Below are 13703 nucleotides of genomic sequence, written 5' to 3'. Positions count from 1 at the left end.
TTAATTCTTATAGAGGGTTCTCATTCACAGTAGTGAAAAGAGGCAGGTAACTACACAGGAGCCCTTGTGGCCTACTGTGTGGGACAGGCCACATGGTGTAGCTTTATTAAGTCGAATGAAACAAAGCGTTTGTTTTTATAACCTGCAAGCGAATGCAAAATTACAGTTCTTGTACCTTGAATGCCTAGGACTGGCACTCAGTCCTAGGCATTCGAGGTACTCAGATGATTGGGCAAACTGCTTTTTGTCGATAATCTTCTCTCAGACTAGATCCCCAACTTTGAAATCCAGCCGGAAGATGCTGGTTGCTCCCATACTTCAACGTTTATAAGTTTCATTTGAGCTCTCATCTTGGAAGTCTTGTCATTTCTGTAAAACAGTGAAACGTTCATTGATATCAAAAAGCATGTCTGCTGCCACTGTGCCAGGATCATCGAGTTCTGGAACGTACATCTGGATGCCAAAAAGGACCTTGTATGGGGTCCGGCCTCCCAAAGATAATCTGGGCAGATTACTTAAAGCCCTCTGGACTCCATAAAAGTGATGGATCCAACTAAGACCTGAACCTAATACTCTAGTTGTTAAGGACTGTTTTAAGTCACGGTTCTTCCTTTCCACCATCGAATTGTGCTCAGGATCACAGGGAGAGGAGTAATGCACAGCAACTACCAGGGTTCCCGTGGAAAACCTGTAAGCCTTAGAGACAAACTCAGGTCCCTAGTCTGAGTGGAATGCCTGAGTGTTCAAGACTTGAACAAATACTTGCAAATCTGTAATAACAGTTAGTGTCAGCCTATCGCTGTGGCCACACCCATAAGAATCTAGAACATGAATCTACAGCCAGTAGAATACATTTAAATACACCATCACAATTTAAAGGTCCTGCAAAGATCTGAATATTCACATTGGAGGTTTTTTTTTTTTGCCAAGAGGGGTGTCTGGTGGGTGTGCAGTGGTGGAACTTTTAATTGGTTGACAAATGTCAGAGCTGAGGACATACTGTTTAGTCTGCTTGTACAGGCCATGTCACCAATAGCGTTTCTGAAGTAAGGAAACTGTTGCCGCCAAAGCAGATGCCAATCCTTATGCACTGCTATAATCAATTCTAGCCTACAGTTCTGGTTTGACATCACTCGATCACCCACCCAGGAATGCGGGCAAAATGAATATTTTGGGCACTCAGCAGAAAGGAATGTTTTGCTGGGTATTTATTTTAGGTAAATGAGTGACACTGTGTGAAGCAGTGACAGGAGCCATGATGCCATCATCTACAATTGAACGAATAATTGCAGCTACTACAGCAGTCTGATCAGCCACTTTTGTGGCTTCATCAGCCAGGGAGTTCCCTGCAACATGTATTCCAACATGTACGGTGACTCAATGTATGAATTACATGAGCCCGTGGCAAGCAATCTTTAAGATATGCCACTTTTCCCCAAAGCAATTTATGCTTGATAGTATTTCCTTTGGAGCCTTTGTGTCCATTCAGGCGCCAGTAATGCAAATTTTCATTGTAATATTGGACACAGTAATTTGACTCACACACTATCAGTGTGGGGAATTCAGGATCTGTGTTCTCTAGTGTCAGAATCATTGCTTTTAATTCAGCCACCTGGGCTGTAAATCCCCAATGGACTTTGTAATCATGCAGCGCAAAGGGTTATGAAGTGGCGCAATGCATGCATTGCATCACTTTGTAAATATGGTGCAGCGTTTTTGGCCTTCTAAAGCCACATTAACGTTAAAAAAAAAAAAAATGATGCTTATGTGGAGATAGAATGGCGCTAGGGGCTCTTAAATATGCTTCTGCGTGTCTGGAAGCAAGCATGTCAGTTTGCAATTATCTGAGTATTTGTGTATGTTCCGATGCCCAATGTGTACTGGAAAAATCTGGACATATTAAATCATGCAACGGTATAACCCGCTGTGCATAATCTGGTATGTATGTTTTATTTAAATTTAGAAAACCTAATAATGATTTTAGCTTCTCTATAGTGGTTTAAAAGAGCACGTTTGTCTAGGCATTGTGGTGAAAGGCTCCTGCCTTTATTGGAAAGTTTGTATCCTGAATTTAAGACACTGAGAAAAGCAATTTTCAATTTCTGTAAATTGAATTCATAGCAGTATACGAAAATCCCAACACTATGCAGTTTACTAGTTCTAAGTCTGTGTTTAAGTCCTCGTCCGTCAGATAGATAGCATCAACATAGGACAATGCCTCTGAGTCAATTACATGTAAAAATGATGTAACTCGGCTGAAAACAACTCAGGACTGTTCTTATACCCCTGAGGAAGTCAACAAAACAGACGTTCTGAACCCAGGGTGGAGAATGCTGTTTAAGTCTCTGTTCAAGTCTCTACTTTCAGATGCTATATTTTGAAAAACCACATTGGAAATGTTCAATGTCGTTTTGTATTTTTTACGGACTATGTTGTTCATTAGCGCCGTACTGTGTGACTTTTGAATTGCAAATGTGCGTGTGTGACTGTTTAAATCTGTAGTCTAAGACTATGAGATAGGCATGATCTGGTTTCATGATAGGAGATATGCAGGCTTCAATTACTCCCTGGTATTCAAGTTGTGAGAGGATTTCCCTCACTGGAGCTTTTGCTTCATGTTCGAGAGGATATTGTGGTTGCACCTGTAGGCTAGAGCATATAGGTATGCATGATATGGGAACTTGTATCCCAACCTACATGATTTCAGTATAATGCCGGGGCTTGAGCAAGAGCCCAATCTTCGGAATACACTTGCTTAACTGCTTCAGGAACGAGAACTGAGAAAGAGGAACATCTACACCTTGTGGGACTTTCCCTACAAACTCTGGCAGCCAGTCTACCTTAGCCAGGAGAATCTCCTAAGTATATGTTAATTTATCCCAGAAAATTGCTGTAATAGTGCGCTGTGTATCATCCTCAATTTGAATGTCCAATTCATAAAGTCAGTCAGGAGGGCTAACCCGCTGGTCTGGTGTTTCAGCTTCTACAAATGTACTAGTTGTTCTTGAAACCAGAAACTCTAGAAGATTCTGGCGAACTATCATGGCCTGTGCTGTGTAGCAGTGTCAATGTCCATGTCTTGTTCAGAAGGAGTGTTCTCGGTATGTGCGGCATATATAACCGAAATACCTACCACTTTCCTTTGTTTAACAGGGATTTTTGTTGTGGAAGTTTCTCCTTCTTTTTTATGATGATGTCAGATGAGCAGTGAGAGTCCGATTTTGGTTTCACATGCTCCTCATGTGTTCTGTGCGAGCCACTCGCCTGAATTCCGGGGGTTCCGATGGGGCCGAAGGCAATTCCCCAATCCCAGTGAGGACTAATGTGACCGCGATGAAGAGTACATTGCCATTTCGCAAGTCCACAAGGGGAAGGGGGTTTTGGGAAAAGAAAAAGAGAAAATACCAACTTCTGCTTCGTGGACTGCAGAATCGGACTGCTGGACCCAATACTTCATGTCGTGTTGGGTGTCAGGACCTCTGATTTCTCAAAATAATGGGCTCTTGGATTTTTAGGATTCTGGGCTGCAAAAAATTACTTCATCAATGCATTAAATTTGCATAAATTATTGTACATTGCATAATGTAAGTTGTTGGCTCATTGTACATACGTTTCTATGAGGCTGAATAGGTCTCTTCCTCTTTTTATAATACTTTCAGAGTCGCTGAAGCAATGTCCAAACTCAAAAATAATCAACTTGACTAAAGGGCTTCCTTGTGTTCTGGAGTAATCTATTGCCAATAATAGTTCTGATAAACTTGCTCTCTCGTAAGCTTTGCTCTGTTTCCCCATGACCCTGTATCTCTATCAATCTATTCTCCATCCCCACTCTGTGACTCATCCCAGAATAGCCCTGCCTAGGCTCTTCCCCATTCCCCCACTCCTGACTCACCCCAAACCTCAGTTTACTACTATGATCGCCCAAACAACCCTACTAAATTCTCCCTCACTTATGACACCTTTGACTCATTCAAAATCCCATCTACTACTGTGATCTCCCTAACACCTTTCTACAGACTCTTCCCTCCTCCATCACTCATCCCAAGCCTAATCCTGTTACTGTAAACCCCAAATTAACACTTCTGGATTCTTCCCTCCTCTATCCTTCCAATATTCTATTCAAGCATACTAACAAACTCACATATCCTCTGCTCAAATTAACTCAAACTAATACTGTACTCATATTTCCCTATACTAATCCACCACTAATCCTTTGGGGTTCTGGAGTACCATGGTACTCACCAAAAAGTGCCTTGTCAGGGGTAGTAAGCGTTATATAAATACAATTACAATTTCCAATCTCCTAATTCTCAGGAGAGTGACTGTTGAGCGGTATCTTGGATTCCCACCCAAACGATAAATCATGCAAGTTCTTATTGTCATAAATTATTTAAAAGATAGAGCTCTGTTTTGTTTCATTTAAGCGATTAATCTTTCTTTACCTTAAAATGAAGTTTCGTGCTTGAAAATTTCAGAAGAACCCAATCTGTTTTTTTTCACCTTTCTTATTTTCTCTCTTTTACAGGCTATACAGGATTGTCAGCAGAAGAGGAGAGCCGGGACTCTGCGGTAAACTGACGGAGGGCGAGGATCACCTGAACTCGACTGGAGGCTGCCCGGAAGACGAGAAATGCTGGAACTCGACTGGAAGCTGGTCGGAGAACGAGGAACACTAAAACTTGACTGGAGGCAGGCTGGAGAACAAGGAACTTGACTTGACTGGAAACAGGTGAGCAGAGCAATATGTACGAAGCCGAGAAAGGCCTCATACTTGCAAGCATCCTTAAATAAGCAAATGTGCACATGTGCCTTTTGGCAGTTGATTGCTTGTTAAGGAAATTAACAATTATCCTCCTAATTGTGGCACATGTTCAATACAGATCACATTGTGAAGAGCACGTGTTTTGGCAGTTACAGTCGGAGCAGGCGGAGAGGCAGTTGGTTGATTGTTAAGGAAATTAGGGCCAGATGTAGCAAAGGGTTTTTCCCATTCTGTGTCAATGGGAAAATGTGTTTGTACATATGGCCCTTAGATATTATCCTCCTGATTGTGGTACATGTTCAATACAGATCACATTGTGAAATGCGCATGTTTTAGCACTTATAGTAGGAGCAGGTGGAATACAACGTGCATAATCGACAAGCATTGGTTATAATAAACGAGACCTTTAACAAGCATTGGTTATTGCAAACTTGATATTGATATTCAAGGATGCAATGGATATACCCAAATAAGTCTGAATGTTGCAAGCAACATCATCTTACTGTACTCGAGCTCTTGGATGTGCTAATGTACCCACAATATCGTGCCTGCGCTCGGACTGGCCTCCTCTGTCAGGACGTTTGTCTGGTGAGTCCTGAAAGGAACATGAAGAATGTGTATCAGTATACTGATACCTATCAGGCTGTTTAAGTGTATCATAGTTACGCAAGTTACAACGCTTTTGAGTAGGCTCTGGTTGCGGAGATCCACCTTGTGTTTTTGTGTTATCTTTATTTCTTGTTTGTCCCAATATTTTTAGTTGACTCAGGTGCCTGTTTTGAGTTATCTTGGTCAGATTTAAGCGGTAGCTTATTAGGCTTGGCTCCCAAATTATTTTGACCTATAGATGTGTAGGTGGCTGCAACAATTTTTGGTAGTTAGCGCTCCTGATCCTGTGTAGGAACCTGCGTGAGGCGTTTGCGTACTGCCAGTACTGCTGCTTCCACTTTGATATTTCTTAATATAGTTGAGGAAGATGTGGCAAAGGCGCCAATTAATTTTATTCCCCAGTCTAGGGCAGGAGCAGCCCCATATTAATTTTGGATCTGTTTTAGCACCTCCAGCCAAACAGCTATTGATGATGTACCATGTGTTATGGTAGATACAACAGCAAATGCGGTGCCCCCAGGTGGCACAATGGTCAATAGAGGGAACCATACCAAGTGGCAGGCATATAGTGAGAATCCTATGTTTATTTTGGGTTCCTGAATTGGAAAACACTGCATCTGATAGAGACTTCTAGTTGCAGATTCCTTACCTTTGAATTTCCCCATGCAACGAGTTCATGGATGTGTCGAGGGATGTCCAGCAAGACCAGATTCAAGCCCTGCAACTCCTGTCACCGAACTATGTCGGTGACTGATCCGCACCTCATGTGTCTTTGGTGCCTGGAGAGCAATCACGACCCGAAGTCGTGCTCAGAGTGTCGGGCCATGAACCCGAAAGCTTTGAGGAGCGGTCCTTTAAGCTCATGGCGGCCTGACACTGGACTCCGCGGCTCTCACGGTCTTGTTCGAGAGGAAGGTCTTGAGACCGGCCGCAGAGTCACCACCACTCCTCGTCCTCCAAGTCATCGAGACATTCGGGTCACAAAAAGAAGTCGAAGAAGGACAGGCGTCCTTCGACTTCACCCCGTCGCTCGGACGATGCAATGTGGGAAGAGCGTCGACACTCTAGGCCTCCATCATCGGAGCCTTCATCCAGGTGAGTTCTGCGCTTCCCCGACTTCCTGGGAGCCGGAGCCACCCCTGCCCAGCTTAAAGAATTTTATGAGGCAATGCCCCTCATTTTTGGGCAGTCCGACCCACCTTTGGCACCCTCGGGCACAGGTGAGTCAGTGGGGGCCACCTCGGGGTCAAAGTCGTTGGCTTCAGCCACGGCTCCGGAAGGCCCCTCCAGATCCAATCGGAGATCCGCCTGACGCCAGTCGTGCCACAGGCGACCTTCCCTGGCGTCGGGTCAGACGTCGACGCTCCCGATATCGGTTGGGCCCACAATCAACTTCGATCCCATCCTCATACCCGACGACCCAGAGCCAGAATGACGTCGCTTGATGCCAATTCCCTTCTCTACGGGCACTCCTGGGCCCAGGGTTGATCCAGACCCTTATTCTTGTGGGTATGGATACAGGGAGAGTATGGAGGGGACGCTGGACCCTTTAGAATACCAGCTTGACCTCCAAATGGACTGGGTGCAGGATTTGGGTGATGCCAGTGGTCTAGACACCTCCCCTGACACTGGTATGCTGCCTCCTTCTACCGTGCCTATGGAGGAGGGTGCTTCTTATTCCATGGTGGTGAGAAAGGCGGCTAAGGTCCTGGACCTCGAGCTACCTTCTTTGGATGTTAGGCCTAATATCCTAACCAATGTGCTTCAGCCGGGGTCTTCCTCTTCCGAACCCCTTCTTCCCTTTAATGAAGCACTGACAGACGTCCTTTTGGGTACTTGGTCCAGACCCAGCACAGGGGCTCCTGTGAATAGGACGATTGCCATCGACCTGCACCGTCAGACCCGAAATTCCTCAACCAACACCCCACGCCTGAGAGCCTTGTCATGCAGGCTTCTTCTTCATCTGGCGCGTTCCCTACCGCACCCCCGGATAGGGAATCAAAAAGACTGGATAATTTGGGGAAGAAGTTGTTTTCTTCCAACAGTCTAGCTCTGCGGTCCGTGAACACGCATGCCTTTTGGGCTGCTATTCCCATACTCTCTGGGACACGGTCGCGCAAGTGCTGCCTACAGTTCCAGAGGAGGCCCGGACTATCCTTTCCCAAGCCGTAGCAGATGGGAGGAATGCAGCGAAGTTCATGATTCGTTGTGGACTAGATACGACCGACTCTCTGGGCAGATCGGTTGCATCGACGGTGGCATTGAGATGCCACGCCTGGCTGAGAAAATCCGGATTTTCAGGGGATTTCCAGCAATCCTTGATGGATATGCCCTTTGATAGTACACGTCTCTTCAGAGACAAGGTGGTCTCGGCGCTCGAGCGCTTTAAGGATTCCTGAGCCATGGCCTGGTCCCTTTGCCTCGTGCCCGCTCCTAGACCCACCAGTCCACCTTTCGCCCCATTTGTGGCTACGGAAGGGGCACCCAACCGTGTCCTTTTCCCCCGGCCATCGACCCACGCATGCTGTACAACCCATGCACTGATGTGGGATCCCACACCCCCGGGGATCAGGGAGCCAGCAGGTCACCCAGTCCACCCCCATCCCCTACTCAGCCTCCAAACCTTTCTAGTCCGCGGGTACACCAGGAGCCAGTTGGTTTTCACCATCACCTGCCCCAATGGCAATCCATTACCTCGGACAGGTGGGTCCTCCAAATTGTCTGAAGGGGCTACTCCCTCTCCTTCAAGACACCTCCTTCAGCCATGCCACCTTCATACAATCTGATATCGGAGGATCATATGGCACTTCTCCGTGAGGAAGTCCAAGCCCTTTTGGCCAAAGGAGCTATAGAGAGGGTTCTGTTGCCAGGTGTAGGTTGTGGTTGCTATTCCTGCTACTTTCTGGTGCTGAAAAAGGGCAAACGTCTTCGGCCTATATTAGATCTTCGGTCCCTCAACCTCTTCCTCAAAACGGAGAAGTTCAGAATGTTGACATTGGCTCTGGTCCTATCTGCACGGATCCCGAAGACTGGATGGTAGCGTTGGACTTGCAAGACGCTTACTTCCATATTCCCATCTTGCCACCGGCCCACAGACGTTACCTACGATTCGTGGTAGGTCACGAGCACTTTCAGTTTACCGTGCTCCTCTTTGGCCTTACCAGTGCCCCTCGGGTGTTCACGAAAGTGATGGTAGTGGTGGCAGCTCATCTGCGCAGGTTAGGGGTCCTAGTCTTCCCCTACCTCGGCGATTGGCTGTTGAAGGCAAACTCGCCCCAGACAGTCGTCTCCCACCTCCAGACTATGGCAAACCTTTTCCATTCGCTGGGGTTCACTATCAACCTGCAGAAGTCACACCTGACTCCTTCTCAGACGCTCCCTTTCATCGGAGCTGTTCTGGATACAGTGCAGTTTCGGGCATATCCTCCCCAAAAGCCAGTCCAGGATATTCGGGATACCGATGTTTCAGCCTCTGTCCTGTATTTCGGTGAGAATGACTCTGAGGCTGCTGGGCCTCATGGGCTCCTGCATCCTGCTGGTTCAAAATGCCAGATGGCATATGCGGGCTCTGCAGTGGGACCTGAAGTTCCAGTGGGCGCAGCATCAGGGGAATCTCTCCGACAAGGTCCAGATCTCGGAAGGAACTGCGAGAGACCTGCAGTGGTGGTTAACGAATCAGGATTGGGTCAAGGGCAGATCCCTCTCCTTTCCCCAACCAGATCTTACAGTTGTGACAGATGCGTCACTCCTGTGATGGGGTGGCCACATGGGCGAGGCGGAGATCAGAGGCCTCTGGTCTCTGGCGGAAACCGGGCTCCATATCAATCATCTGGAGCTCCGAACGATTTGACTAGCATTGAAAGCATTCCTTCCCTCTCTCAAGGGGAAGTCAGTGCAGGTGTTCACCGACAACACCACCGCCATGTGATATTGCAACAAACAAGGCAGAGTGGGGTCGTGGATCCTTTGTCAAGAGGCCCTTTACCTCTGGACTTGGCTGTAACATCAGGGCATTTCCCTAGTGGTTCAACTCCTGGCAGGCTCCTTGAATGCCAGAGCAGACGAACTCAGCTGACGATGCATGGTCGATCACGAATGGCGTCTCCATCCAGAAGTGGTGCAAGGTCTTTTCCTGCAGTGGGGAGATCCTTGGTTGGACTTGTTCGCCTCCGTAGAGAACACGCAATGTCAGCCGTTTTGTGCGTTGGAGTTTCCAAGGCGGCACTCGCTCGGTGACGCTTTTCGTCGCGAGTGGAATTCATGCCTCCTGTACACCTTTCCGCCCATACCACTTCTGCCCAGAGTTCTGAAGAAGATCAGGTAAGACTGGGCCCAAGTAATACTGGTGGCTCTGGTCTGGGCACGAAGAGTCTGGTATCCCGAGCTGTTGAGTATGGCCATAGCTTCTCCGATCAGACTGCCTCTTTGGGAGGATCTTCTGTCGCAGCAGCAGGGGAGGGTCATCCACCCGAACCTGTCCACCCTCCGCCTCCTTGCGTGGAGATTGAGCGGGGACAGTTGACGTCTTTTGACCTGCCACCCGGAGTCTGTGACGTTTTCTTGGCTGCCAGGCGTCCCTCAACCAAAACTGTATACGCCTGTAGTTGGAAGAAATTTGTGGCATGGTGCATCGACAAATCAGGCGATCCTCTATCTGCTCCTCTTCTGGGTGGACAATCAACTTTTTTGGGGATATGTGGTTGCAAAGTAGGGGAATGTGGTGCAGAAGAGGACCATTTCACGATTGGTACTCTTATGCATCAAAATGTGATACGCTCTGGCTAAAAAGCAACCTCCTGAAGGTTTGTGAGCTCACTCCACCAGAGCTACTGCTGCTACCACAGCGCTAGCATGGGACGTTCCAGTCCTGGACATCTGTCAGGCAGCGACGTGGGCATCTCTGCACACTTATACCAAACACTACTGCCTGGACAATCAGGTCCGAAGGGAAGGCTACTTTAGCCGTTCGGTCCTGCAGGACATCTTGGTGTGATCTTGGTTCGCAGCCCACCCCCGGGAATGGTATTGCTCGGGTATCTATTCAAAGGTAAGGAATCTGCAACTAGAAGTCTCTATCAGATGTACAAGTTACTTACCTTCGGTAACGCTATATCTGGTAGAGACTGATTTCTAGGGACAGGAACTTCCCCTTAAGGGCCCTAGTTTTGGCGCACCACTCTGTGTTCTTCATGGCTCCGCGCTACTGGCGTGGAAAATCGTGAAAAGAAACTGACGTCAGCGCTCCAGGATGGTGCTTATATACGACCGCACGCCATCACGTCGAAGCCGATGCCCGCAAAGTCGACTGACGCCGCACAGAGGTACTGCTCGAAGAAAAATCTCCGGATCCAGTCTGATGCCTGGGGAAATTCAAAGGTAAGCAACTAGACTATGTCTCTACCAGATATATCGTTACCAAAGGTAAATAACTTGTACTTCAAGCTGATTTGTTTTTTGAGCAATCCAGAAAGGAATCTTCTCCAGTCTGGTGGGAACCTTACCCATAATTGCATTAATATTAACAGGACTAATTGCAAGCACAGTTAAGTGTGGCTGGACAGCTTGAACAGGCCTTGATGGAACAATTGTTATTGTTTAAATAAACTGAGTAAAAAGTCTATAAAGCCTAACTAACGCTGCTGATAGGGTACAGAGTTCACCAGCATTCAGTGGTGCTAAATTTGGGTTTAGTGTGTAGCCGACTAAGACGGGCTAGGGCACCCCATCTTTACTGAGGGGGGAACCCACTCTTGTGTTTAGCAGTGCATGTGGAAGGGGCCTTGCAACCAATTGTGATGTTCCTCGTATGGTAATGCTATTTCTACGTGGTAATAAGGGGTGTTTTTATTAGGTGCTCCCACCTCTGTGTATGTTTGAAACGTCTGTGTGTTCGCATCTACTGTAGCAAAGTCGACCCATGAGTAAAAAAAAACTTTGCATTTATATGCCTCGTGGGCCTCCACCACGAAGATAACTTTTCCAGCTGATAGAGGAAGTCCCTGTTGTGCCAAGTATGTTGTGGCAGCATGTCTACAATTAACTTGAATGTAAATTGGGTATCCCCATTTTGAATAATGGGATTCAGAAAGGCAATATTATAGTGGGGTGATCCTTTTAAAGGTTCAAGCTTGAACAACCTACAGATTAAAATAGATGTTTCCTATTCAGCTGAGAAGGATTAATCCCTAACACCACAACTGTCTCCGTATAAAGGTGAAACTGGTACTTAACTATTCAGGAGGCTCATTAAATAACCACCTGCCTAGAACTTTGGTGGTGTCATGTTATACGGTTCCTACAAATTAAGTAGGTCTGTGTATCTGGTCAACATAAATGTCAGAGTATACCTCAAGGAAATCGTGGAAACAGATCTACCCTTTCTTTTGTCACGCTATGCATCCAAGATGAGACACAAGAAGGATGCGGAAATGTCTTTTAGAACATTTATCGCAACAATCTTATTCTTGCAGCATGAGCTGTAATTATTAGGCAAACTAGACATAGCATGGTAACCAGCATTACGAAAATGGTGAAAAAGATAAACAGTTCAACCATAGTAATGTTATTTTGTTGGTGCACTCCTGTCTGTTACTACCTTCACTATCGAGAGCATGTGGAAGTACCCTCTGCCAGATCATTTGGGATAGCCTGACCCCCATACATGGGTAAGATGTACCGGGAGCCAGGATGTCGGTCTGGTGTAGTGCAGACTATTGTCTTGTGTACGGTAGAGGTCAGAATCAGCATTAGAGCCAGCCAAGCTGCATCTTGGGCATGATGCACCATGTTCCAGGATAATACCCGCGGAAGTGCTCCTCTGCTGAATGTAGCACAGAGACAGTTTTCTAATACAAGCACTGTTCATGTCAGAGGTGCAGGTTTGGTGCTGCAATGAAGAGCTGTCTCCACAAACAATCCGAATACTTGGAGCATCTGTGTGCTTATCCTTGGGTGCACTGACTGGATGGCATCAACGCTTTCAAGAAATAAGCTGCATGTACAGTGATTTCTCAGTACATTATCGGATTTGTGAAAAGCCATGTAAAAGGTTACCATCAGAAAAGAAATGCTGTTAAAATGTGAATTTTGAAATGGAGGCACTAAGGGGCCCCTATTGTGCTTTACCACAGTGCATTGTGCAACATATTTTGCACTTTGCCTATGTGTATTCAGTAGTGTGGACTCTGCAGTTTATCATACTCCTAAATCTAGCAGTTATTGGGCTACTGGAGTCCAGTGGCTAAGGTACTCTCTAAGGAAGTAAAAAGCAAAAGGGATGTTTCTCTGGGGTCCTGCTTTATAGGACACTGAACTGTCTATACTGTGTAGTCCATTAGAAAAATCTTGGATACCAAAATTAAGGGTAATTGGCGCCTAGCGCTGGTGCTCTCACTCAGAGCCCCCACGGATCCCTGCCTGCACCACATATACATCAGAGCCAGCACATCCATCACCCCGAGCTCCGAAACACGATGAACTGCTTCATCAACACTGGCACCTTCCCCGAGGACTGGAAACACGGCAAAATATGCCCTCTCCTGAAGAAACTCTCGGCCGAACCATCTGAACTAAAGAATTTCCAGCCAATCTCGCTGCTACCCTACTCGACCAAAGTACTGGAGAAAGCAATCAGTGCACAACTACGAAATTTCATTGAGGCAAACAACTCCTTGGACACCTCCCAGTCCGGTTTCCAGAGTAACCACAGCACAGAGACAGCCCTCCTGGCAGCCACTGACATCCAATCACTCCTAGACCGCGGCCACACAGGAGCGCTCATACTCTTCGACCTTTCATCAGCCTTCGATGCGGTCTCCCACGCACCAGACTCCATATGACATAGGAATCCACGTAAGAGCTCTGGAATGGATCCACTTCTTCCTCTCTGGGAGAACTTAGAGGGTCAGACTCCCACCCTACACATCCCTATCCACAGGAGTCAACTGCGGAGGCCCCCAAGGATCCTCACTGAGTCCCACACTGTTCAACGTATCCATGGCCCCTATCGCAGCCATTGTCCGAAGCCACGGAATGAACATTGTGTCATATGCCGATGACACACAACTCATCATTTCCCTCACTGTAGACCCGGACACGGCCAAAAGGAACTTCCACTCAGGAATGGAAGCCGCCGCCACCTGGGTGAGTGAAAGCTGCCTCCAGCTCAACTCTGACAAGGCTTAGTTCATCATCTTCGGTAACGCCATCTCAGCTTGGCACGACTCCCAGTGGCCCACATCCCTCAGCATCCCCCCTGCACTGACTGAGCATGCCGCAACCTAGGCATCATCCTTGGCTCCTCCCTATCCATGACCCGCCAGGTAAACTCAGT

General features: G+C 47.1%; 1 protein-coding gene across 10 annotated transcripts in view; it reads left to right on the top strand.

The window, feature by feature from the left end:
- Positions 1-13703, top strand: part of AGBL5 (AGBL carboxypeptidase 5) — a 358598-nt gene that overhangs the window by 310406 nt on the left and 34489 nt on the right. For 2 of the 10 annotated variants that reach the window (XR_011203584.1, XR_011203583.1), the window contains exon 16: positions 4526-4729. The exons of the other annotated variants lie outside the window; for them this stretch is intronic. The gene's annotated coding sequence lies outside the window, so the exon portion shown is untranslated. The remainder of the gene's footprint in view (positions 1-4525; positions 4730-13703) is intronic. 10 annotated transcript variants of the gene reach the window in all.

This window comes from Pleurodeles waltl, chromosome 5, assembly GCF_031143425.1.
Source record: "Pleurodeles waltl isolate 20211129_DDA chromosome 5, aPleWal1.hap1.20221129, whole genome shotgun sequence".
In the NCBI taxonomy this organism is placed as follows: domain Eukaryota; kingdom Metazoa; phylum Chordata; class Amphibia; order Caudata; family Salamandridae; genus Pleurodeles; species Pleurodeles waltl.
Note: the sequence above shows the minus strand (reverse complement) of the source record. Positions and strands in the feature narration are given on the sequence as shown.